Source organism: Gymnoscopelus microlampas, assembly GCF_963454915.1.
Source record: "Gymnoscopelus microlampas genome assembly, chromosome: 6".
In the NCBI taxonomy this organism is placed as follows: Eukaryota; Metazoa; Chordata; class Actinopteri; order Myctophiformes; family Myctophidae; genus Gymnoscopelus; species Gymnoscopelus microlampas.
Window position 1 is genome coordinate 37,674,904 of NC_139943.1, and position 23,428 is coordinate 37,698,331.

General features: G+C 43.3%; 1 protein-coding gene across 1 annotated transcript in view; it reads right to left on the reverse strand.

The window, feature by feature from the left end:
- Window positions 1-21,462, reverse strand: part of znf469 (zinc finger protein 469) — a 177,030-nt gene extending 155,568 nt beyond the window's left edge. The window contains exon 1 of the mRNA XM_084060353.1: window positions 21,399-21,462. The gene's annotated coding sequence lies outside the window, so the exon portion shown is untranslated. The remainder of the gene's footprint in view (window positions 1-21,398) is intronic.
- Window positions 21,463-23,428: the final 1,966 nt, after the last annotated feature.

Sequence of the window (23,428 nt, forward strand, 5' to 3'; positions counted from 1 at the left end):
ACACACACACACACACACACACACACACACACACACACACACACACACACACACACACACACACACACACACACACACACACACACACACACACACACACACACACACACACACACACACACACACACACACACACACACAGTGTGAGAGGTAAACAAACTACAAACTGCGAGCGTGTGCGCACACGCACACACGCACACACACACGCCTGTGTAGTGGTGAGCACACGCCAAGGCCTACTATAGCAACAAGGGCCATTAATGATGGCAGAAATAACATGGACCGGCCACAGACTTCCCAGCCTCCCCGTGCAAGCCAGTGCGTGCCCACACACACCCACACACCCCCGCACGCACGCACGCACACGCACACGCACACGCACACACGATACACAAGCCACCATTCACAACCAGGGACGTGTGATAGCTCTCTGTATGTACATTGGGGATCAGGGTGAAAAGTCAGACAGACACCTTTTTCAACCCACTTTTCTATGCATAGTATACAATCCTGAGTGTAAGGATCTCTCAGTCAGAAATAATTGGACACTGAGGATTTTGCAGTGCAGGAATAGTATGTTGGCTTTTCTCCCCGCCTGAACACACACACACACACACACACACACACACACACACACACACACACACACACACACACACACACACACACACACACACACACACACACACACACACACACACACACACACACACACACACACACACACACACACACGCGCGCTCAAAATGACCTGCACAGTATTAAAGCGCTCACACAGAAGCTATTTGACATGGGGCCAACTCTGTCGGCGGGCTGCTGATCAAACAGAGCTCTGCGGTTCTCCGAGGCTGCAGCGGAAGGCCTGAATACGCACCGGGGCACCCCCAGGGTACCACAGGGTTCCAGTATATATTCCACAGGCCCCTGGCCCAGCAGGCCTCGAGCAGGTGGGAGGGCAGCGTTACATACACCTGAATGGACTCATTACTCCTTCCCCGACAGGGGCAAAAGGACCATTAACACATTAAGAGACACCCGAGAGAGCATGCAGACATCATGTGCAGATGCGAACAGCCCTGCGTTTATGTGAATGCACACCATTAACGTATTAGTCATGACAGCTTAGGTGCTAATACACCTAGATGTGGTTTTGACAAGATGGACAATGATGTACTGTATGTACAGTATCTGTGTGTCTGTATCTACAGTCGTAAAAGTTAAAGGTATGTGGGTGTGTGGTTCGTTTTGAGATGTTAAGTGTGCGCCCCCCTATATGACACTAAACACTGAATTGTCTGATGTTCCCTCCTCTATGGTACTTACCTAGACATAGTTTTCAATGTTAATCAAAATCTGAATCAGATGTGACTGCTAATTGCGGTAGCAGTGGCTCAGGAGGTAGAGCAGCCGTCAGCATATTATTTAATGGTAACTAGATTCTACCAAGCCCCGCCCTGCCTGCCTTATTGGCTGAATGCAAAAACAAGAAACAAGGACTCCGCCTCCAGAGGGGACGGTGGGGGCGTTGTCACATTCAAATACAGCCCCAAACCCATTTTTGTTCTGGTCTGGTGGTGTGCCTCACTGAGCATTGGACTGCCAACCCCTGTGATCAAATCCCGCAGCTGGTACTCTTTTTCTGACAACCGCAGACTATGTTTTTTTTTGCCGATAAAGTATAGTTTTGGACGGCGACGGAGGCACGCCGTCTCAAGCGAACATGAGCCACGAGAGGCACCACCGAGCGATCTAAAGCGAGCAGGTTGCTGTGCCGAACGTTGCGAAGTTCGCTTGAGCCGACTCAGCCGTCCAAGTTATGTACTGATAGGCAATGAATCGTAAATCATGATTTGGGGCGAGCGTTTGCCCCAACTGCCACTCAAAGTGACTACTGGCCAATCACAGCACGTCTTTTCAGGGACTTGTCAGAATCTAGTTGTATAAAACTAGCACGCCAGCCGTCAGAGAGCCAGAAGGTTCCTGGTTCAATTCCCGGCTCCTCCTTGGTTCCTCCTGGCTGCGTGTCGAAGTGTGCTTGAGCAAGACAATTAACCCCTAACTGCTCCATATGAGCAGGTGGGTGCCTCACACCCATCAGTGTGATAATGTGTACTGCATAAATGCATGATCTGCAATGTGAAATACATTGTAAAGCAAGGTCAGAAAGACCAGAAAAAGTAATATATTTCCTATATTAAAATTGGCTTAGGCTTAGGGCCGGCGGGCGGACCTCTGACATCATGCTCAAGTCACCATGACTCAGCCATAACAATATAAGGAGTTCCCAATGCAGCTACGCCCAAATATGGAGTGTGTTGTACTGTTGTTTAACCTCAATGTGTCGTAGGTGTGAGGGCCGAGTAGCGACCTGAACCTCTAGTATAGTGGTTCTCTCAACCAGTGGTCCGGGGACCACCAGTGGTCCTTGAGGAGGTTCTAGTTAGTCCCCAGCTAAATGATGGAAAGTTGATAACCAAATGGACCCTTATAGATTTTTAACTCTTGAGTGTAAAATGCAACCAAATTGACCCGTTTCATTTTAAACTCTCATAAGAGTTAAATTATTACTAAATCTGGTGGTCCATGACTCAAATGCCGAATAAATAATGGACCTTGATATGAAAAAGGTTGAAAACCACTGCTCTAGGACTAATACCATTTAATAATCATTAAATCTGGAAGCATTATATGATCCCTCTAATCATTTTGCTATTGACTTAACTCTATTTGACCTACACTAACATGGTCTGGGTCCGACTCATAACCATGGGAATATAGTATGTGTATTTGCTACCTGAATGAGGTTAATCTCTGTGTCTGATTACAGATTCTGTTTTCCAATATGTCACAATGGACCAGACACGTATACGTGAAATGAATTGGGATCCACTTTTAAATGTGCCATTGTAAATGTGAAATGAATCGATATACAGTATTATGGCCCATTTGGCCTAAAATGTTATCATGTTGTTGTTGTTGTTGTTGTTGTTGTTGTTGTACTATATATGTGAAATACATATTGCTTCCAGACAACCTGCCATTGCTCTCTAGTAATCCACTTCCTCAAAACTACATAGATGTAAGCAACGCTTACTAGCTTGCTGCAGTGACAGGGAATTCAGGCGTAGGCCACTTGGCAACACATACAGTTACAACAAAGTCACACACACACACCGAGTGAGCACAAAGTAAAGCACTTTGGATGAAGGCGCTGCTGACATGCAGTCCATCTGCCCTTTTTTCTTAATGGCTACAATAAATGAATTATGTGAGAGCTGTCAAAGTCAAAGTCAAATGTAATACTATACTAAACATAGTCCGAGATTTTTATTTATCACTGTTGTTGACTCTCCTTGTCTCTTAAACCCATTCAATTCTAAATCTTCAAGTGAATAATGTATTTTTTACCAGTTTGAATTCATGAGCTCTATGATCTCTGCTCCAATATCACAAACTGATGTAGCTTGCCCTTGCTGGCTGAACTCATTCCAATGAATGGCGAACTCTGATCTCATTGATACCATGTATCACTTGAAACCAACCCCAAGCCCTGTTTGTTACACCATACACATGTGGTGGGGAGCAAGCTTATTACAGTTCATTTAAAACTAAATAACTCAAACTAGAATTGAAAAAAAACAAAAACATTTTAGTTAAAATAAAAAAAACGAGGCTTTACAAAAAACGATTACTAGGCTATCTGAAACTGTACTATGACTGTGAGTTTGCAAAAACTAACTAAAACCAACTAAAATCATAGAGAAAAGGTCAACAGATCTACAATCTCACAACGTGTCACAGCGTGATGCATTGGGAGCTTGTAGATCTGCTAATTTTGCTATGTTTCTGACCTTGTTGAATCTTGCCCCTGACTAATCCATATTACAATAAAAAACTAAAACTAATACTAAAACTAATAAAAAAGTAACTAAAACTAAGCCTTTCTCAAAATAAAAACTAAACTAAACTAGCAAAACCGCTTTAAAAATGTATTAAAAAGAACACAAATTTAAGTGAAAAAGTCAAAACGAAATCAAAATAATAACTAATGAAAATGTTTAAACTATAATAACCTTGGCGGGGAATAGTTGCACATTATTTGCTTTCCATTATTAATAGCTCCCTATCTTCCAGCTGTGTCCCTGATTATCCCTGCTTGTGTTCAACCTCTTCCCACAAAAGCTGGTCTTGACCCATTCATTGCATCAATGACGAGCCAATTTCTAAATAACCATTCATTAAAAAAAAAGAAGAAAATCTGCAAAAGATCGTCTCATTACAACTTCTGGCAGCCATGAAAGACAATCGTATATTTGAAGAGTTGATATTTCTCCAACATCATAGTACTAAGAGTGCACTTATTAGGGTCACAAACGATCTTTTAATGAATGCTGACGCCGGTGATTGTTCCATACTTGTTTTGTTGGACTACTTATTAATAGATTACAGCAGTGGGTTGGCATGTCTGGGACTCCCTTGAAGTGGTTTACATAATACTTGAGTAATTTTAGTTTTTTTTTTTTTTTTTTTTTTCAATTTGTGACCGTGATTCCCTTTTTTCCCCGTCTTGTGAAGTGCCCCAGGGTTCATGTTTAGATCCAATCCGATTTCCTTGTATACAGTACGCTTCCCTTTGGCAACATTATACATAGACACTTTCATTGTCAAATAAGTTTCTTCTCATACTTGGCCCAGATCACTTGCATTCTAAAATCCAATTATCACTTGGTCCTTTATCAAACGATGTCACCATTGCCAAAACCTTTAGTGCAGGTATAAATCTTATTCGATCCCAGCTTAAACTTTGAGAGCCATGTTAACAAACGTGCTCAGGCATGTTTTTATCATCTTAGAAGTATCTCCGGAATAAGATCAATCTTTTAGTATTAAAGTACTGTAAGCAAAATAAATGATTCATGCTTTTATTCATTCGTGCCTTGGCTATTGCAATGGTGTTTAACATGTCTTAAGCAAAAAACTAAAACCACTAAATAGGCTCCAGAACCGAACCCTCCCTACACTGGTTGCCTATCTGTTTTAGGTTACAGCATTTCATGGCCTGTCACCTAATTTACATTTAGAGAAATACACTCTTTACAAGCCTGTGCACAGGCTTGCTTGTTCAGACAGGAACCTGCTGGCCATTCCTGAGTCAAGGCTAAAGGCAAAGGGTGACCGTGCCTTTGGTGTCAGGGTCCCTCAGCTCTGGGACAATCTGCCTGAGGAGCTCAGGCTTGATAAATTAGTGTCTTCTTTTTAATTGCTTCTTAAAACATACTTTTATCTAAAGGACTTTCCATATCATTTGAATTTAGAAAATGTTGCTTTTATCTAATACAGCACCTATATTAATATTGTATACACATCAAAGCCTTGTTTTTTTAAGCCTTTCCTTTGTGACATAAAGTTTATTATTATAATTACACACATTTAATTGATATTCTCTTTAGAGCACATCATTAAGAATATTAAAACTAAACAGAAAACTCACTGGCATTAATGATGCTCTGTTATTATAAACACACTAAGCACATGCTACCGTGCTCTTCAGAGCTGAAGCACTTGAGGTACTGAGACAGTGACACTGACTATAGTAGTACCTTCTAGTAGTAGTTATAAGAACATCCTTTCTCCTGCGTTGTCAGTAATGTGAGGACAATACTGTACATGAATACTGGAGAAGAATTCCTGGGCTAGGAGGCCACAGCATTCCCTATAGCATACAAAACGATAAGCTTAGCCATGCTCAGGAAGTAGAACCGCCGTCTAGAAATCGGAAGGTTTCCAGTTCGATCCCTGCCTCCTTCCTGTCATCTATGTGAGAGAGGACTGTGTGAAAAGCCACTGCAATGGCATCACCGGTGGTGATCTGTTTTGACGGTATACAAATTGCCATGGGTCCAGTGAGGCAGGTAGTGTGGAGCAGATGTAATCTCTCACCAGCCTATCAAAGCATTTGCTGACTATTGGGGTGAGGGTGACAGGTCTCTAGTCATTCAGGCATGTCAACTTGGAGTGCTTGGGCATGGGCACAATGGTGGACATTTTGAAGCCTGCAGGGACCACAGCTTGGGAGAGGTTGAAAATGTCCACTAGACACTTAACCCCCATCATCTGCTCACCCTGAAAATGTTGATGCCTTTCCCGCTGCATGGTGTGTGAATGTGTGTGAAAGGGTTATTGTTATGAACTTTGTAAAGCACTTTGGATAAAGGTACTACATAAATTCCCTATTTATCTCTAAATCATTACTATGCGAGATACCAGTTGTCATTTGTTTGTGACGAATGAAATGGTATGTATGCTGAACAGGCAACCTGAGTTGCTAGTGCAATGAGAGAGATCACTCCCCAACCAGCTTTGCACCCATGAACACGGTCAATTGTTGGAGAAATCGAATCCCAGGGCAGGTACTTACCCCTGTGCCACCTGGACAACCACACTGTTTTAATGGTAACCCAGAGAACACAGCTTGATCATCCAATGAAAGTACACCCACCAAGATGGCAGGTCGGCCTACTGACACGGTTGAGGAAAGCCCTTATTGTGGGATAAAACGCATGACCTCAGTTGAAGGAGAAAAGTTTGCCACATTGTATTAACCTCACATTGAGCAGCACAGGCCTGATGAAGTCATACGTTTTAAATCCCCATTTCGCTCCCATTTAAAAGACTTTCACTACAGTACACAACCCATCAATCACATCCTTGCTCGTTCCGTGACACAGGCCAAAACTGAGCTGCAGTCACATGCTCACATGGATGGAGCCATGTGCATGCCCAAAATCACACATATATACACTTGCACAGAAAGACACACACACACATACGGAAATGCATCTGTGCTGCATGCACGTACACACATACACACAAATGGAGTCTCTCTCTCTCTCTCTCAAACTAGCCCACGCGCACACAAACACCCCCCCCCCCCCCCACGCACGCACACGCACACACACACACACACACACACACACACACACACACACACACACGTCAAGGCAGCCAATTGGGCCTCGATCAGCCCCTGCAGAGTTTAAACAAAAGCAGTGTCCCTGGATCAGTGTTAGCCTCCTCATCCATCCATCCATTGACACAGCCACCCTGATGAGAGGCTCCCAGCCCAACTTATTCACTGACGCCTGACCCTGCCTAATCACCTCTTAGTCAAGCATGGAGAAGAGAGAGTCAATGTTATGGTGTAGGGCTGCATGATTATGGCTAAAATGATGATCCAGATTACTTGTATTTTTCTGATTGTTACGACCATTATGTAACAATCATAATTGTTTATTACGATTATTAGTAATGAGGATTTTTGGGTGGGAAAGGTTTTTAGCATCTTAATCCGTTTGTAGCTCATCATGCTTATTGGTACCACATACCATATATCAAATGGTCTGTAATGTCCTCTGATGTCATTGTTCCTCCGTAACCCTGATAATAATTGTGAAAGACAAAAATACGATTTTCATTTTATATACCGTATGGAGAGAGAGAGAGAGAGAGAGAGAGAGAGAGAGAGAGAGAGAGAGAAAGGGAGAGAGAGAGAAAGGGAGAGAGCCTGTGAAATTACACCGACAGGCAAAGAACATTTGAGCAAGGGAGTGAGAATGTGAGAAAGCAAGAACGCATGCTGTAGATTCCTGAGGAAAGGTGGGAATGTCATGAAGCCAGACCTCTGCCTCTCAATGGGAGTCATAATGTGTGGAGTACAGTATGATTGAATCTGGCAGCCAATGCCCAGCCTGATGAGTATATGGAAAACAGTGCGACGACGGTCGGCTTTACTGGCCTTAAAACACACTGGAGCGGAGAATCCATGTCGGGTCTTTTAAACCCCTCCACATCACTCACTCTAAGCAGCCTGTCCGTCTGCAGGAAATACCTCCTTATAGAAATCCACTGTGGGATATCTAACTTGTTCATTTAATAAAGTGTCCGATCTTAGTCCAGCTCTGGGCCTGTGTTCATCGTCATTTCCTTACCTCAAATTCCAGTGAAACTACTGTTGTAGTCAAAGCTGCTCATTTTTTAATAAGTATCTCATAAACTGAGTCCTTGAATAAGATAAATCCCATGCCTTTCCTTCCCTCTCTCGTTCATGGGAACAAACAGAACATAGGACCACAGTATCTGCCTCCACGGTAATATGGAACATCCACTGTAGCGCCTGCTTTAGTGCAGCAGCTTCTCAGTGTGATCTGGACGCCGTCCCAGAAACATTAAGAGCAGCTCTACATTAGCCCTCCATCGACTCCTATTCATGCAACCACAGAAACACACTAAAGAACAGGGTTCTAGCTGGTATATCAAAGAAACATCCCTCAGACGTTGCGGCTGGATTTATGTTAGATCTTCAGATTGAGGTTCAGATGTTGCTCTTCAATCAGACAGAACCCCTATTACATCGGGTTTTTTGGCGGGTCGTATTAGCGTAAATTATTCACTGAACTCAGCACCTCTTCACAATACTTGTCACCACCATTGTCTTAAAAATATCGCTGGAGGAGTCACTGCAGTGAGATTGAAGGATGAGAGAGACCTGGCAGCCTGCATGGTTCTCATGTCAGAAATCCCCATCTTGTTCTTCAATAGTGGCACATATTTATTTGCCAGTGTTTTCATTTCCGTCAGTGAAAAAAAAAGAAGAAGAGGTAGCTTTTGCCAACAGAGAAAGGCTTTCCCCCATCTGGGACAGATGCTGCATCCATTACGAAAAGCATTTCCTCCACGGAGAAACAAATATTCCCACAAATATATATTAGCCACATGAAACCTAGCGTCCCTACACTGGGCATGCCATAAATAGGCGGACATTCAGCGAAAATAGGTGGACATTCTATAAAAAGAGCCGATCTACAAGATCGATGTCTTCGCAGTGATTAAGGTTAAGTGGTTAAGGGACATAGGATAGTGTCACTCAGCCTGATGAACGACGGCAGACTTGGCAGCGCTGCTGATACATATGGTGAAATCATTCTTATACCCTCCCGGCCCCCTTTAAAGTTAATGTTAAAGAGTGGCAGGGAAAAGGCTTTCCTCTTTTTTCCTTTTTTCATGAGGGAAAGTTTAGGAGGACTGAAACGAAAGCGGGTCCAAAGTGCTTTTACAGTGCTAATTGGGTGCTAACAATGTTCCTTGATTGTTGTGATTTTCCGCTGCAGTAAACCTGCTCATAAATGTCAAAACGGAGCATGGTATGTATCTGTACGCAAGTCCCACACCTCTGAGTGGCAGGTCGCTTTCTAGTCCCCGAGAGGCCATCGTTACAGGCAGACCCCTCATCTTTCTTCCTATGGCGAAAGACGTGACTTATTGCTGTTTTGTTGACAGTCAGGAGTAGGCGGGGGTTGGTGGGGGGGGCGAGCACGAGAGAGAGAGTTGATTTGAATTTCACCCTTAAAAAAAGCCCAGGGGCTCGGAGTGAATGAGTAATACTATGGATATGAAAGTACACAGTCAAATTCTCAGTGGTAATATAACTTAATTGAGAGTGTAAAACTGGACCCGAATGGACCCGTCAATTTTCACATTGTTAAACCACTTTCAACCTGCCGTCTCTATTTTGGACATCATTATATCGTCGTTATAGACAAAAGTTTCAACATTTTTCAAATAATTGAAAGTAGCTTACAATGTGTCACATCGCGACACGTCGTAAGCTTATAGATCAGCAATTTGTACATGACGCCATTATATATAACTAAGTATATAGGGCTTAAATTGTTTTGAGTTAAATTAACCCAGAGGATGCAGGGACTTGTTCTAAACCATCAACAGTATAACAAAGAAATTGACATTTGTACTGTATGTGCTAATGAGTAATCAGAAACACCATTCATATAGTGTTTCTGTGAAATGCATAAAGGCCTGTTGGGTTTATGGTACACTTGGACTCACACACGCTCAATTTGACAGCGACCACCAGCTTTGGATGAAATTGTGGCGGATGGGAGTATAATTTCGGTAATCTTCCAAAAATACAGAAAGAGCAAAATAAAGAAATTATGAGAGTGGGTTTTCGGAGTGGCTGGAAAATGAATAAAGCACATTATTGGAAAGCTTGATAGCAAGCAGCTGATTTGATGAGTGGGAGACGGGGGGGTGGAAAAGTGGAGCAGAGAGCCGGGAGAGTGGTTGGGGGTCAACGGAGGAATCGGAAAACAGAACAACAACTGATTCGGAGTGCAGATCTATCATATTGTAGATACACACTGTAACAATGGAGGCTCTGTGGATTCATCCAAGGAATATTAGTTACACTTCTTCAATATCAACCACTGGCTTTTGAGAAACATTTTGACAGAACAATTGCGGATCAATAATAAAGTATCTCCATGGGAGAATTCCAAGGCCTTGGCAGGGAGACATAGATCTATGGGACCCCCTGTGGCGGGATGAGCAGGGGATGCTCTTGGGGGATGCTGCGAGGAACCGGTCCTCGTGCCAGGGGGCTAAATGCCCCAGGGCCTGTCTGTTGACCAGAATGCCCAGGAGACTCTTGGTCTCTTATGGTAATATCATCCTAACCATCATCAATGTGGTAGCAATCAGCTGTGGGATTCACCCCTCTCCCCCCTCTACCCGCTCCCTTCCTCGCCATGTCCCTCCGCAAATCACTTCCCTGTGGTGGGGATTGTTAATTTAGAGAGATGAGCAATCTGCCATAGCTGTTCTGGGCACAGGGATAGTGACAGACAGCGGTCTGGACTACTAACTGGCATGGCATACAGACACCACAGCATCCATCCCAGAACCTCCAGCCATCCAACCCCTGTTCCCCGCTTGCCCTCTCTTCCTCTGACTCGGCCAGCAGCGGGATTTGAGGTCTGTCTGCTGATATCTACGCCAGTTCAAGCCTTGCTGTTGTTTATGCTCCATTCTGTCTAACAGGGTCATTTTTATTACGCGAGCCCGCAAAACGGCTCCGGGGGCCAAAGCTCTCAACAGCACCCGCCCCCCTCCCAATCTCTGGGGAGACATGAAACCATGTCCAGGCCCTGGGATAGCATTGGGTCATAATGACCCCAGCGATGCACAACATCACTTCGCGTTAAAATAAAGCTAGGTTTTACATGGCTGTAAAACTGATAAATGGCCATGGCGAGAAATTGAATTATTCATATGGTAATTTACGCATAGGAGTTTGACGACTCGCCTTCACAACGGTGAAGAGAGTTTCATGTTGGGGTGTTGAAATACTTGAGCCAAGTGAGAATGGCCTGAGTTATTGCCGTACTAACTCAGATGTGCCTGCATTCATTTCAAGGCATCAGACTGCTCTTAAAATCGAATACACAGACACAGGCCTAACTACAAACACAGTCTAACACACGTCTCTGCCAAAAAATAAGGTACCAGTAGTACAGTACAAGGTACATCATAAACGCATAAAGATAATGTGGATTGTGCCTTCACAGACCAGGAACTGTATAGTAGGACTATTTGCAAGGCTTTACAGTTCGCCATGCATACTGTATCCTGTAGCTTGAACACCGCAGTTGTGCAGCAGAATTTCCAATGTGGAATTGATTTATAAAAATGAAAATAAACAGTCTCCGCTATAGACCTTTGGTACTGGGGCTTTTCCTATTCAGTGTGTGGGCAGCATGTCTCTGCTATTTGTCCCACTTTAATAACCACTAGAAAAGCACACGCAGCTCCAGCAAGATGTTTTCAAACCCAGTGAGTTATGGTTTTACCACACTGATGTCAGTGTTTAATAACACTGACGGAGTTTTTGCTGAATTCTGAACTTTCCTCATCGTACATAAATCATCTCATCTGCCTGAAATGAGGACAGATCGTCTTCATTAGCCCACACCAGTCTTCTGAAATGAGGACAGATCGTCTTCATTAGCCTGCACTACCCTTCTGCTTTGTTTGCAATCAGCGGTACATTTATCCCAATGAACTTCTGCAAATTGTGTCCCAGATCTAAATCTACAGGCTATGAATGAATAAATAAAAAGCAGAAACTGATCTGGTTGGTCTTTGGTTTGCATATGTCTGTCATTGTGTTAGTGTTGGGACAAAATCCCCAATCACCAACCCCTGTCTCTTTATTTTACGAGACAATGGATAAATAAAAAGCAGAACTATATGGTTGAACTATGCTTAACACTGTAATTCTGTAATTGCATGTGTTGCACAAAAAAGCCCCCCAATCTCTGTCCATCTCCCCTCATTCTTCCTCTTTCCTCCTCTTCATCTCTCTTCTCTCCAGCTCTGACTCATTCTCCATTACAAGCCTCAGGTCTGGCGTCACACGAAGGACCAAGTTAAAGAGCTTTAATTAGATCAGCCATTTACAGCGGCTAAACGCTGCCTCTTAAGTCTCTATGGCCTCCTATTCTATTGGACTCTCACCATGTCTGCCTCTACTGGAAAGTCAAATACGAAACCACTGGCCAATAAGCCGGATTTATACTTGCATCGAAAATAGCAGATCTATAGTACAAGCTCACAACATGTTGCAGTGCAATGCTTGTGAACTTGTACTGTAGATCTTCTATTTTCACAACATTATGCACAACCAAGTCTAAATCAGGCATTACTATAGGGCGGACTTTGTTTATGTGCAAATATGTCAATATTTTCAATGTGTGTGTCCCCAATTTTTTTTTTTATAGAAACAAGACCTCATATTCTGCCCTCATTTAATCTCGTAAATGCAGTGCTATGTTTACAGTATGTACGACATACGTATGACAGACCCGAGATCTTAATCAAAGCACAAACACAAACAAACACGAGACGTCTCTGTGATGGCATCAGGGGTCGTGAGAGATGGCATCAAGGGGTGCAGATGATGACATCGTGCTACACACAGTCTATCCACACATCTGCGGGAAATACACCACGTTTACTTCTTGCATTAGGCATAATGTGCTGGACGGAAAACACTGTCTAAAAATGGAGATATTACTTCACTGCAAGGAGAAAGTGGCAAGGAATATGAAGAATGTACAAGAAAGCTGTGTGCGTGTAGGGGGGGTCGTGTGACTATCTTATGAAGCCGATCTGTCTCCTCTCTGCGTAGCCACACCACCACCGCCAAACTCTCCTAGCCCCCCACCCCACCCCCGCTGCTCAATGCCCTCTCTGGCCACATCAACTGTCACATCTCCTCCAAGAGACAGCAGATCAAGAGCTAAACTACAAAACTGCCAGGCCTTTAATTATTGCACTTTTTCTGAAAGCTTTGGATATGTGAGAGAGAGAGAGAGAGAGAGAGAGAGAGAGAGAGAGAGAGAGAGAGAGAGAGAGAGAGAGAGAGAGAGAGAGAGAGAGAGATGGGGATGAGGTGGGAGTTACAGGATTGTTCTGGCCTATCGTGCCGTCTCCAGGGCAGACTGGGCTGTGGATTTCTTCCCTAACGGACTTTTCAAAGAGGCTCATCCATCACTCCCTGACAGCATATGTCTCTCTCTCTCTCTCTCTCTAACCTTTCAGGTCTGTTATGAAATAATATTTGGAAAAGGCACGTCTGTCACTGCAACGGACAGCTCCTCCCACTGAGTGGTGGGAATAGAGCGCTGTGAAGTGTGTCATTCAATTGAGCGCGCGCGTGTGTGTACGCGCTTGCGTGTTCCTGCACGAGCGTGCACATTTTTGTAAAAGAAAAGACTGAGGACACAGTCAAGCGAGACAAGAGCTGTCGAGAGTTTATAATTGAGATTTCTGTGAAAAATACCATTTTGGTAAGAAAGTGAATTATCAATGAATTAATGGCTCCTTTGCTCAGTGAGCAGCTCTGTCTTAGGACTCCCCCTCTGGGCTGTATGAAGAGCGGTGTTGAAAAGTCAGCTCCTCTGAGGAGGAAAAGCCCCCATAATGAGGAGCTGCAGCCCCTGTCTTACTCAGTGCCATGTGCTGTGCCTACTGTAGGCCCCACACAGGGCCCTCTCTCTGTGTGCGTAATGAATGCCCCCAGGGTCCCAGTCAGGACTATGCTATACTGCCTAATGAAAGAAAGATGGCTCTCTCACAGTCAACAGGGCTCAACTGTATTTTAGTCAGCTAATAATCCCCCTGTCCATTATTCATCTCAACCACAATGCCCTACTATTATATTCAAATGATGCATGCAGTGCATGTGTGGGTGTGACTGAGAGACGGCCCATGTGCCCTGCTGCGTTTGTTTTCTTTACATGCATTTTGCATGCCGCTCCAGCATGCGATCTGGCCTGCACTGCTGCGTGCATGTGCACCCATGTGCATGGTCAGTGTGCTCATTTTCCTCTGTGCGTGCGCGTGTGTGTGTACACACATCTTGCCTATGGTGATGCAAAGGCTTGCCTGGTGCTGTTTCAACCAAGTCCTGTTTAAAGTAAACAAACAGGGTTCACCTGGTGCCAAGCTGGCACGCTCCCTGGTGTAATGAGAGACGATGCCATGGTTTGGATTGTTGATTAGGGATTATTCGACAACACAAACAAGCTACTGTTGAGATTTGCGTGTGCAGTGCATACAAAATTAAGCATATTGTGGAGACAGGGGACAGGCACAGTCTTTTGCATACACAGATGTTGGGGGAAAATCCCTTCACACAAAGCGAGAGGACAGTTAATGCAGAAAACGTGTATTGAATATGTCTTCATAAACATTCCGTTTTCTAAACTACAGCACTGTCAAACTGCTCAAACAGGTGATGAATGGGATGAATCGGTACTTTACTTGAGATTCCGTTCACGCTGCATAACAAGATTTATTCTTTCTTATAGCTGTTATGATATTGAGTACGAAAACATTCAGCTCCACACCTGAGGGAACATCATTAAAAGCTCTGATGAGATAAAGATATCTCACCGGCAGTTCACCTGGCCAAAATATCCTCAGGACAAAAACAAGAAAGGGAAGGATAATGTGTGCATATTTCCACATTGATAAGATATCTGGCAAAATATCAAGTTCACGTATCTAAAAGTAATCAAAAGATAAAGCAACCAATATGCACAAGAGGATATGCAGCTTAAAAGAGTAGTTCACCCAAAAAAATACTTATTCTCTATCAATTAAACACCCCATGAAACCTTGAATTCATGGAGATTTTTTTGTTTTTGTTGCATCCCTAAGCCAATAAGTTGATGACCGGTGGAGTCTCCTACCGTATTTGTTTGGGTGAACTACTCCTTTAAAGCCATAATTGGTAGGTCCAAAAATAACGATTTTTATCAACCTCTGCTGGTCACTACCATCATTGCAGGTCTTTAGTGAAGTCCTGCATTACCCAGAATTCCATTTGTTTTCACCTGAAGGCGGAAACATTTTATACTATCTATGGATAATTTCTCTTAGCCAGTGGAGCTTTAGTTACCGTGAGCTGCTTTTCTTTTGTTGTTGTTTTTCCATCTTCAAATCCTATAACGCCATAAAAACAGTGTGAAATTCCTTTTTGTTACTAGCGCGGTAGTTCCGGGCCAAACAGGAAACCGGTGCATTCCGTTTCCGTTTTCCGGCCGGATGACGTCATTTTCGCGGGAAAGACGCCCCTGTCCACTTTCAATAGAAAATATGTTTATAAAAGGCTTTCGGGGGTGAAATTCATGGAATGGGTGTTGTGAAACATTTGCCACTCACAAAAGATATAAAATGTAACTTTAGTTTTTTTGAAAAAGTTACCTAGTATTACTTTAAGGCAGGGCTGAATAGTCAATTTTGACAATCATGACAAGCAAAGCTCACTGAACCAGACCTATTGCATTTTCAAATAATACATGGAGAGAAATTCAATTGTCATGGCAGTACCGCAATATGACACACAGAACAGATACAGAAAAACTACAGATACAACTAAGAATTTAAAAAACAAAATTTAAATAAGGGTAAACAGGTGATAACGTACAGGGATTAGGAATAGGGTACCAAAAATCTAAAACTATAGGGTATCAAAAAATCACACCTGTGTGAAGGTAGCGGTGCCTTTGATATATTTTGTCATAGATATGTGTTTCTACTAGAGAAACAATATTAAATCTCTGTAAATTTATTTCAAGGCTTCCAGTGGCACTAAATAGTGCCATTGGAAGCGAATCACCAAATGCATTCCAAGGTAAGTGGCAAAAACTGATCTGTCATAGCTGATAGAGTGGGTACCTAAAAAATAAACTTTGTGTGTGCGTGTGTATAAATGTGGTACCAGAAAGATATGTATGTGTTATGAAATAATCTATACAATTTATAAGACATCATAGTGATGTCATGAATAGTAACATAGTGATGTCATGAATAGTGACCAATCAGAACGTTGACGGACCTGACCAATCAGAACGTTGACGGACCTGACCAATCAGAACCTTGGCGAGCCTGACCAATCAGAACGTTGACGCAAAAGCCTGACCAATCAGAACGTTGACGGACCTGACCAATCAGAACCTTGGCGAGCCTGACCAATCAGAACGTTGACGGACCTGACCAATCAGAACCTTGGCGAGCCTGACCAATCAGAACGTTGACGGACCTGACCAATCAGAACCTTGGCGAGCCTGACCAATCAGAACGTTGACGCAAAAGCCAGGTATAGAGGGCTAATATCCGCTCTATACCTAAAGGTATAGAGCGGCTAGCGCCGCTAAAAAGTGTATGGACCACCGCACTTGGACCACCTGGGATTTGTAAGTTGAGCTATTATTATCAAATTACGGTATGATGATTGTATGATTGCATGATTATTATCGTCCAACATTACAGTACAGTATATGGGACTACTTCAAATGTTGCTATTTTTGCAAAGGGTATTATGGTGGTAGTAGCCATTATGGAAATCCTGTTGACTGAGTGAAATGGGCCGAGCTGTTCTAAAAGCACGAAATAGGAAGAGAGGAGCACAGATAGAGCTGCACAGTGGACTAGAGTGGTGAGAGTTAAGAGAGTTATTAGATTAATTTGGGCATGGGCACTTTATACTCAACCATGAGCACATATATATCCAGGGGAAATGTGGACTGACCCAAATGTCTCTTTCCATGCAGCAAAATAACTCTGTTTACCTTCCTCATACCTACCGTCCCTAGAGCAATGTAGGCCGCAATAGAATCACAGTTGTGTCAAAATGTTTATTTAGAATTTCATATTCGGGCTTGCTTATACACCTGAAAGCAACTACTGGTTGGGAAAGATTCTCAGCAAAAATTAGAATGTTATGAAACGGGTGGTGGGTTGGGGGGGCTCTTTGGAACCACACACTACTCTATTATGCATGCCATTCTGCTGTCTATTTTGGACCTGCGGTAGGATACGCAGATTAATCTATGATGAGGCTCAAATTCTTCCTGCAGCAGGAATACACCTGGCTGTGGAATTTTAAATAACAGAAGGGCATTTTCTGGAAACAATATATAAATACAGATTATTTTGTATGCGAGTTCATCAAATGAAGCAGATAAGAAAAACAGCCTCACATTTTTAAGAAGATGAAAAGATGAACACAATTCAATCAACTGACCTGCATGTCGACCATTCCATTTCAAATATATGTAGAAACGTTGCGGTTTTGCAGCAGTAGCATCAATCAAATATGATTCAGATTGAGACTTCCGAGGGATAAGCCCTGCAGGACCCAGTATAACACAGATCCACACTGACGTGGCATCTCAAAATGAAGAACAAGAAATCTGAGCCTCAGAAACACATTTCTAACATACAGTAGTAATACAGAGCAGGCCTTCTGCATGTCACTGTATGACAAATGAGAACAGCTATTGTAACCAGCAGGAATTGCTGGTCAAATCTAAATGGGAAATATCAATCACCTTTATGTGAGACATGTTCATTTATGGACGATGGAGCAATGGGGTCTGACCCAAGTCAGTATGTATATACAATATAGACTGTGTACAGGATTATAGCTGCCAACTCTACGGTTGTAAATATTTTTATTTTGCATTACTGTTCTATTACTATCAATACTGTAGGTATGTCCTATCTGACATTGTTGACATATGCTATTTTTTTTTTCTTACTTTTGCTATTTTTAGCGGCGCTAGCCGCTCTATACCTTTAGGTATAGAGCGGATATTAGCCCTCTATGCCTGGCTTTTGCGTCAACGTTCTGATTGGTCAGGTGCGTCAACGTTCTGATTGGTCAGGTGCGTCAACGTTCTGATTGGTCAGGTGCGCCAAAGTTGTGATTGGTCACTATTCATGACATCACTATGATGTCATGAATATAGAATTCGATGTCTATATAAACGATGACAATGACTTCATCTTATTATTCATTTGGCTAAAGTCTCCGTCTAGGTAAGTTATTTAAAGTTAATATGACGAATAGAAAGAGAAAGATACAAGAACAGATGAAGGGTGAATGTATAGAAAGTCTGAGTTCGGGACCCAGTCATCCGTTATGACAGAATGGTTTGATAGAGACGATCGAGAATCCAAGAGTCCGTTAAGGTTCTGATTGGTCAGGCCCGTCAAGGTTCTGATTGGTCAGGCCCGTCAAGGTTGTGATTTGTCAGGCAAGGGGACATTCATGACATCACTATGATGTCAAGGTTTATTTTTTATTTCCTCATGTTTTTTTTTGTATATATTTTTATTTGGCTAAAGTCTCCTTCTAGGTAAGTTATTTAAAGTTAGATCCTCAATTTAACTTTATCTGTCGTCGACGCTCTGATTGGTCAGACCCGTCAACAAAGTGATTGGTCAAGCTTCACATGACACATGGCTATAAACACATTATAAACACATATCGATGACATAATGTATTCAAAGGCGCCGCTACCTTCACACAGGGTGTGATTTTTACTTATTTATTTCTGATTCCTTTTTAAACTTCCAACTGATTCTTCATATTTGAGTTAATTTATCATGTTTCTAAAGGAATAAAGAAAATCTTGAAGTTATACATAAGTCCCCAAACGCACGCATGCATGCACAAACATTCACTCACAGACACACACCTGACAGACGCAGAAATGTGTCTGTACAGACACACAGTAATATCTAATTACCCTGGCCTGCTCCTGCAAGTAATGACCGAAATCTTGCCATTTCCTCCTGATAATTACACCCCCAAAGCCCCCCCACACACTCACAGATGCACACATGCGCACGCAAGCACGCACCCACCCACGCGTGCGCACACACACACACACACACACACACACACACACACACACACACACACACACACACACACACACACAGTATGTCAGGGAAGGGGGGCTTTGTTGAGCCACCTGTATGAGTTGGTTTCACTGTGACTCAACCTATACATCACAAGACACCACAATGTAATCAAACTGTAAGACATATAGATGGGTCATAAGCGCCCTACTTCCACGTTCACAGCACCTACTTTGCAGGGGAAACTGAATTGTGAACCTGTATTGAGGCCACCGTGGATTGACTTCAGATTTTGTGTTTGACATTGCATTGCAATGAATGGAAATGAATGGTCTATACTTTTCTATTTCTATTTCTATGTCCCCAGGCAGCACTGCTACACAGTCCACCACAGGAAAGCGACCTACACAAAACCTACAGAATACTCAGCACACAGTGCGTAAGCTTGAAGGGACCCTTCTGAAGTGTAGGTAATTTTTCCAAACATGTTTTACTTCATAGGGGGAAGGAAAAAAATGCTAAAGTATTCCTGAAAACATTTTCCAGATACATTGGGTTTTGGAGGTTCCATCTGTGAGTCAATGCCATCTTAAAGGAAGAAGAGCCGTTTGCACGAGCAGAGACAATAGCAGTTATTAAAGTTCAAAATTTGATACATTTGAAAATTGAATCATAAAACTCCAAGCCAGCAAGTTGGTTTCATTCCTTCCCGTGGGATCCACAGCTGTCTGGAGATGCTCTGTGGTGGTTTAAAGGGCCTCAGAATAAATAAACTGACTGAAAGCATCTTATCTGAGAAGAAAGACATTCTTTATCAATCAAATTATCACTCAACCCAGACATCAGTTATATTCTAGACTTGGATAAACAAACAAAACACAAACCGAACCAAAGTTAAACCTTTCACTTCCAATTCTGTAAATCAACTGCAGCCTCTTCTCCACGAAAGAATATTATGGAACCTTATACAGTATAATGCTGGGTTAAAGCACATGCCGCGTGCAGGCAAACACGTACACACGCGCGCGTGTGTGCACACACACACGCGCCTAACACATGCCAGCCACACTCCTGCCTAATGCATCTCCATCTCCAGTGCAGCTTTCCAGGTGAGAAAACCAGTGGGCAGCTGCCAGCATCCAGCGTCCTGCAGAAGGGGAGGGAGGAGGCTGGGAGAACAGAGGCTTCTCAGGGACCAAGACAGCAGCGTCATTATGAGCCCCCAGGAAAAATAATCCAGCCTTAATGCAACACGCCGTGGACGAGCCAGAGCGAGCCTCCGCTCGTCAAATGAGCCTCAGATAGCATGGCCTGCAGCTCCCAACATCTCGACAAGTATACAGGAAATCCAGATAAATACATAAATAAATAGCAGTGTTGTAGTTGGCAGGCCCGGGTTGTTTGAGAATACCTCTGTATATTTGGATTGCTACTCGAAGCGCCCCGCGCTGGTGGACATTCGACATCTATACAGCCCTTTCATGGGGTTGGAGACGGGATGCCTCGCATGTGAAATGAATCAGGCGTTTTGATGAACGGGCAGGCAATTAAAATGGACCATTTTAGGAGTTGAATGTTTGGATTGAGAAAATATAGATTTGATATTTGACATCATTACGCATCATTAATGCTAAATGGTGGTCTCGCCAGCAAAGGCCCCTCAATCGACGTACAATTTTCTCAAACATACACATCCTAAATATATCACAACATATACCACCACATGTCACACAAACACGGAACTGAACTTGGACCAAAAAATGTCAACCAAAAAAAGTGTTCATATCCATATATTAACACTCAAGTTTGTATCATTTGCATCCCACCAACGAGCTCCTGTCGGATTCTTATTGAAAGCACATAAAGTGTAATCTGTGTTATGTGTAGACGTTGCGTTTTTTGAGTTGAGCCATTGCCTCATCTTCTATTCTTTCAGATGTGGAGGGTGTGGTCCCCACATAGGTGCCCAGTCCCTGACAGTCCAACAAAGCCATTGCACATGGCGTCTCAGAATAACAAAGTCTGCATGTTGGGAGCACACAGGCTGCCAGTTTCCCCTCTCCTCTGTTGTTCTACTCGTTCTCTCTGCCAAAGCTCTGGGGAGGAGGAGGGGGGGAGAAAATCCCCTAGCGAACGACAGCTGAGACCCGGGACATGTTTTAAGTTTGGACATTAATATTGGTTTGTTTTTTTCTTTTGGGGGGCGGGGGAAGCATTCTGTAATGTTTTATGTGCCTCCCAAACATTGGAACAGGGCTTGCACACTCCTCTCTCCCTCTCTATCCATCTCATACATCATATGGAGGAGCTGGACGTCAACTCACCCCGGGCCCACTGCACTCTCCCTCAGACAGCGAAAGTCACGAGGCCCAATATGGCAGTGTGGAGCAGCATGGAGCGACTGAAGACAGACAGAGGGGGAGAGAGAGAGAGACAGAATTATGGAATGACAGAAGACCATGGAAAAGCTGGAAATATATAGGGGGAAGGAAAGGTCATCCCCCACTGAATGGGTCCAATGTGTGAAGGTTTTTGCTGACCAAAGCAACAAAACGCTGGTCCTGTAATTAACAGCAGAACATATTTGTGGACATGCAGTGGAATATGTAATCTCCAATCATGGTTTGTGAGGAGAGGGAATGACTCAACCATCACTCTCATCGATGCTCTGCTGCTCGGCAGTTGTTTTTGTCGTGTTGAAAAGTCAACTGCTCTGTTGTGTGACTTTCCAGAGACAGTTGATTTTTGGATATGTTATATACAGTATATTTACTGTATTGTGTACAGCACAGAGGTAGTTCTACCATATCACATTCGACAAGGCCAAGAGTCTGAAAGCTAGCAACCCCTAGAGGCTGTGGTTTGAACCGACCGACACTGACTCCACGCTCTCACTAGTGGGGCTAAAATTGAAAAGAAAAACAAACAATAATAAATTCAATTTTAGGTGATTTATTTATTTAAGCAAATATTGTCTCCACCAGGCCGAAGGCCGGGTACAGAGATTATATGATGTGTGTGTGAATCCGTAGTGAATCTTGCAAACCGGTTTGTGGTGACCCACAGGGGCACCACAAATGCGACAAATGTCAATGTTTGTTGCATAAGCATTTTTTTTACCTCTTCACCATATTAGATAGTAGGCACACATGATCTTGGGACTTGAGGGATTGGCCCATTTCTTACCAAGAAAAAAATAATTCCATATATCATGAAAGCAACATTCAATCAACCCCAAATTGGAATTGCATGTTTTCACTTAGTTTAACAATATGTCACAGAAACACTATTTCCCCTTGCAGCTTCATCGGGCCCTGGTGGCTGCAACCCAAGATTTACACAGCCCTGGGTAGCCCACCTGGCCTGGTGGAGATATCATGTATTTCTTATTAGTGCCAGAATGGAGGGGGGGGTGTTGTATACGTGCACACATACACAAACACGGATATGCATATTATGCATATAGATTACAGATTATTCACACTAGATTATTCCTCACTTCGAATGAATAACATGAAGTGAGGAGGTATACAGTATTATGTATACTGTAGGAAGGAGGTGAAAGGACACTTTATGCATATACTGAATAGTGTGAATAATACACGGGTTGACAGGCTTCTCTACAGACCCATCTTTCTCTCTTGGTGAAAACAAGCCTTCTCTCACCAAAGCTGGATTAATGGCGAACACATGTTAGGAGGAGGTCACTGTCTTCCAGTGGCAGCAATTTAGGATTAGTGGAAAACAGTGGGATGGAAACAGCTCAGCTCTCACTCTCTCACTTTCACTTAACCCTCTCCCTTATCCCAGAGACCACCGCTCCCTTTAAACTCCCCCATTAGTCTCATCACCAGCTGAATACCGGGCCCCGGGTTAATTCTCTGATGAGGGCAAGCGTGGTTTTTCTCAGAGGAGGAATATAAACAAGAGAAATGTTAGAAATGAGGTGATGCAGAGTGGAGGGGGAGGAAGAGATGAGTCTCTGGATGCTGTGGCCCGAAGCCCTGTGGCGTCGGTAAAGACACTGGCAGCAGTCTAGCACTTTGCAGCTCCAACATTAACAGTGACAGTTCATACGTTCTCTTACACGCAATCGATCAAATACACGTACGGCTGTAGGGTGCAAACGTGCATTGACGACAGTTTAGGCAAAGGTCACTACTGTTGCACACACACGTGCAAGCTAATGCACGCGCAAACACACAGAGACCCTGAGGCGGACTGTGATAATCCCTAGCAAACCATGCTACCGTCAGGGAGGTACGGTGGCCTGCCAGGGACATGTGAGAGCCGACACCGAACCAGAACAAATAAACCGCACCGTAAGTTTTTCCCCCTGCTGCAGCAACAGAGA